Source organism: Pygoscelis adeliae, unplaced genomic scaffold (genome assembly GCF_000699105.1).
Source record: "Pygoscelis adeliae isolate BGI_AS28 unplaced genomic scaffold, ASM69910v1 Scaffold402, whole genome shotgun sequence".
Lineage (NCBI taxonomy): Eukaryota > Metazoa > Chordata > Aves > Sphenisciformes > Spheniscidae > Pygoscelis > Pygoscelis adeliae.
In genome coordinates, this window is record NW_008824411.1 from 7413421 (window position 1) to 7418669 (window position 5249).

Below are 5249 nucleotides of genomic sequence, written 5' to 3' on the forward strand. Positions count from 1 at the left end.
GGCTTCCCAGCGTGAGGCCGGCTACACTATGGCGCTGCCTGCTCTGCTGGAAACTGGGCCCATCGCCGTGTGGCCCCAAGCACATGCTGGCACTGGGGAGGCACGAACACATGCACACGGAAATGTGTTGTCCCCAGCAAGTGTTTCCAGCTGCTGGGAAGCTTTGAAGCTCCAAACCAAGAGTTTAAGCTGCAGAAGGTACAGCTTGCAGCTGGCATTGCCTTTGGAAACGGAGAGCCGCTCACCTCTGCAAGCTGCGATACAGATAATCAAATATCATGCCTTGCACCACGAGCTGACTGCTGTGAGCATGAGGATTACTGCGCAAGGAGAATATGTGCTCGCCTGTTTCTCTCTGATTTCAGTCTCTACGGGGCACAAGAGCCACTGCAAGGCAGTGCAGCTTGGTGGGATTAATGCAAGACCTCCGCTACGGTGAGTCAGTTGAACCCTCCTGCACCTCAGTTTCTCCATTTTTAAGTAAGGGACACCACCAATACTTTTCCTCCCTATAGAGCAAGCTCTAACGCTGGGGAGAAAACACCACTCACCTTCTCCTCTATCACCCTCGCCGTCAGTCAGGGCATCCCATTGGCCACAGATTGCTCTCCCCGTTATCCCAGCCCAGGCCTCTCAGCTGCTTGCTGCTGGTGCCAGGAGCCCGACCCACTGATTTCTCCCCAGGATCCAGCGGCAGCGCTGAGCCGGGAGGGAATAAACACTCGTTTGGATGCAAACAGCTTTGCGCCTTTAGCAAAAGGGCAGGATGAATTATGAAATGCAAAGGCGAGATAAGTGGATCCTGCCACAGCACTTACCCTCCGTGCCGCAGGATCTAAGCGCCTGCCGGCTGCGGGTGAAGGGCTGTGTGGCGCACACGTACACCCTCACACAGCCCGGGCCAGGATGGAAGCCTCCCTATTCCCCTGTCGATAAAGAAATCCACATTACCAACTCCAGCACATCAGAGGGCTGGTACATACAGAGAAGCATCGAGTGAGAAAAGCGAGCACACAGAGTATTTCTGCGGACGGTAGTAGAGATGCATTTTCCCTTAGCTGGGCTTCAGAGCTGCTGGAAGGATGTGAGTTAGAGACATCCAGGCGAGCACGGAGGAGGAGGAGGCCAGGAGAAGTGAGAAAGTCATTTCCTGAGCTGCTCTGGGCAGGATGTGAGGAGGTGATGACAGCCCTGGATGCAGGGACAGCCGCTTCTGTCCTCCAAAAGCGCTGCCAGGGCCATGGGAGGCATTATTACGGCTAATTCAGGAGCTGACATTTTGCTGTTTCCATAGATGGACGTAGAAAAGAGTTTCTTTTGGATTAAGGAGTCACTTGGCTAACGCCGGGCTGAGATTGCCCAGATCCAGATCATGCTCCTCCATCACCCCCGTGGCTCTGGCCCAAAGCAGGCGGGCGCTGCAGAAGATCACGACAAAGCAAACGCGGAACAGCATCGCTCCGGCAAGCAGGGTTATCAGCTCGTGTGATTTTGCTGCCAGCCTCATTTTCCCCCCCCCAAGCCATGTTTCCTATCGTCATTTCATTATTTTTTAAAGCACAGGCAACCAAACAGAACGCAAAAGGTGGGATTCCTGCCTTCGTGGTGGCTGGGAAAAGCTCGGAAACGGGAGCGCCAGATGCTACGCACCAGGGAAGAAAATTAAACCTAAAGTTGTTCTTTTCAGTTGATGTGGTTTTAAGTAAAACACATGGTTTGGGAAGCCCAGCTGGCGTGTTTGGAGTGCTTGGGGTTAGCACTGCTGGTAAATCAAGCAGCAGTTTGATCCAAAATACTTTTCAAGTTCTTATTTCAGTTTGTTTTGGGGCAAGGGAAACACAAAGCACCTGCAAAGCATCCCTGCCTCGCCGCAGCGTCTCGGTGTCTGCTGCTTCTGGGGCACCACATGCAGCTTGGCACAGCTCAGCCTGCTCAGGCCCCGGGGGCACAGGTACCCTGGCAATACAGGGATCGTAAACCTGCCAGAATCTCACCCTCCGCAGCTCTCAGACTATTGCAGTACCCACGCGTACAATTGACTTTAAAGCTTATAAGTATTGCAGCTAAACTCATATCAGCCTGGGAAGCTCATGTGAGGTTTATGAGATTCCTTCTTCCCAGCGCTGAAAAGGATTTTACTGACTAGTTTTAAAACAAAACCATAAAATACTTTTATTCCCTTCTGGCTTTCCTCTCTTGTAAAACTCTAAGCCCACAGACTTCACTACTGCACACTGATACGTCACTCCCTTATTTGTTAGGATGAACGTTCAGCTAAATAAAGCAGTGACTCCTTGTTTAGGTCTTTCTCCAGCGATATCTGCATATGCAAACCCTGTGTCCTGATTTTGGCTGGAATAGAGTTAATTTTCTTCCCAGTAGCTGGTACAATGCTGTGTTTTGGATTTAGGATGAGAATAATGTTGATGACACACCGATGTTTTAGTTGTTGCTGAGCAGTGCTTACACTAGCCAAGGACTTTTCAGCTTCCCATGCTCTACCGACTGAGAAGGCTGGAGGTGCACAAGGAGCTGGGAGGGGGCACAGCCAGGACAGCTGACCCAAACTGGCCAGAGGGACATTCCATACCATGTGACGTCATGCTCAGTACATAAACTGGGGGAAAGCTGGCCGGGGGGGCCGCTGCTCGGGGACTGGCTGGGCATCGGTCGGTGGGTGGTGAGCAATGGCATCGTGCATCACTTGCTTTGTATACTCTTTTATCATTATTATTATTATTATTATTATTATTATTTTCCCTTCCTTTTCTGTCCTATTAAACTGTCTTTATCCCAACCCACAAATTTTACTTTTTTTTTCCGATTCTCTCCCCCATCCCACTGGGGGAGGGAGTGAGCGAATGGCTGTGTGGTGTTTAGCTACCTGCCGGGTTAAACCATAACACCCTGCAAGACTTCCACGTGTGTGCACACACAGCCACAGCCACACTGCAGAGATGTGGAGTGTGCCTGAAGCTCGATGCTTGTGGGTGCCCTTGCATTATTACACCTTACACCCGTGCACTTCAGCACATCAATAATTTCTTTCCTGTTCAGGCAAGCATTTCCACCGGCCCAAAACGCTGATGCCGGAGGATGCTCAGGAGCTGAACCTGCGGCTGCTGACATGGGAATTTATTTTGTTCTACGCTGGGTCTTGCTTTTATTTTCATTTTTAGCAGAGCCCAGGGCGGCTGTATCAATCAGAAAAAGCCTGACAGCGCAAAGTGCCATCCCCACCGGTGTCCAGCCTGCTCCTCACAGGTTTGAATCTATCTAGTTGCCTTGTGCACTCAAGAACAGGGCTGCTGGGCTGTAAATGGGGACATTAGCATGTGGAAAGGACTTTGGAGTCAGCCAGAGCAACCTTCAGCCCTCCTGTGTTTCTGGTGGAGGGCATAGGAGCATGCACAGAGCTGGTTAAAACATCTCAGTGTGATGCTGCGATGCCCTCACAGCACCTTCTTCCCTCCCAGCACGGCCCTGGGAGTGCATCCGCCGCAGCTTCCCAAGCCTGCTTGCTCCCTGGGGAGGGCTCTGGGGAGTGCAGAGTTAATGCACAGCTTTCCCCTCCACAGCACATTCCCGCCAGATGTGGATTAGTCATTATACACCTCGGTGGGTTCGCTTTTGCCTGCACAAGCACTGGAAAACAAGCCCAATCGCACAAGAAACACTCAGCAGGAGCTGCCCAGCAGTCCTGACCTCTCCCCGTTATCCCAGCAATGCAGCCAGGGATGCGCCCATCATGCAACCCAATGCATCCAGGGATTGCACACGCATTAGTGTCACATCTCATGACAACGCAGCTGCACGCTCCCAAATCTGACATATTTAGGGGAGTGCAGGGACCCCCCCATCCTGGTGGGCTGGAGGAGAGACCTGGCATGGCGCCTGCGCACCCGTTTAATGGGGCAGATGGTTGTTTTCCCCTGGGAGCTGGTCAAGGGACGTTGCGTTGCCAAAAAAAGGATCCTTCTCCATTGCATGTGACTGTCTGCGAGCTCCAACCTGAGCAGTGAGGGCCAGGGCTGCCCACGCTGCACAGGAGACTCATGGGGACACACAGGGCTGCCCGCTGTGGTGGCATCCGTCTCTGCGCTGGAGGAGAGGCAGAACAAGCCTTGGGTAATGTTGTTAGAGAGTTATGCTGTCTCCTTCCCAAACAAAGATAAATGTCATTAAAGCTCAGCCCTTGCGTATTTTACATCCAGAGACGCAATGAATGTTCTCCCTCCCCTCCCCGGGTGGGTGTTGCAGCTTTGGACTGCAATTAGGCAGCAGCGTAGTATTAACCCATCACATTCCCAGAGCATCAGCCTTGGAGCAAGAGCCATTTCGACTTCCCTCCTGGAGCTGGCTCAGTAACCCCATCCCCGGGCCATGGGAAGTAGGGGGAGAGCCCGAGGAGACCGAGACGCAGCGCTTGAAGCTACCGAGGGGAAATCCGTGCAGCCCATGGTGTGCACAAGCCTTGTACGTCCCCGGTGCCAAGGGGCCCTCGCAGCCGTCGGCAGCGTGAGCGACAGCACGTGCAAAGCAAGGCACCTGGAAAGCATCCCAGCTGCACGGTATTCACACAGCAGGCTCTCCCAGCTCTGGGCCAGGGCTGCTTTTTCTGATTTGTGAGCCACTTAAAGTCACATTTGGAGCAGTCAGGGGAGATTTATTTTTTTTTTTCCGCCCTGTGCTGCGATTTTTAAGCACCCGGTTAAGGAGCCATTGGCTGCTCGCCATCTGTCTTAGTTATTTTCCTTGTTTAGTGGCAAATGTGCAACATGGAGCTTTATCCGTGTGCTCCTAAGCCCTGCCAGGGGCTGTGGATGCTTTTTACCACACCCCGAGATAGTCAAGATATGGGGGAAACATCCCGTGTCACATTTTGGACTGTTCAGCCCAAAATTGGGATGTTTGTCCTGAGCTGGGTAAACACATCCTGAGCACGGGTTCATCCTCCCTGGGAAACACAGCGTGCAAAAGGAACAGGCTCCCTCGCAGGAGGTCTGGGCAAGTTTGGGATAAAAAGGGGGGAAAGGGGCAACATTTGGGGCAAAACCACCACCCATACCCAGCCACTGAGATGCAGCACACGTGGGAAACTTGGAGAAGTCAAAACCACCCCGTTGATTTTCACCCCCCTTGCTCAGCACCCACGGGGGACAGGATTTTCCCTGGCCAACATGGGTGTCCCGTGGGGCTCCCATGGGAAAAGCGTCACTGCTGTCCCTACCACTAGCCGGGTGCAGCGC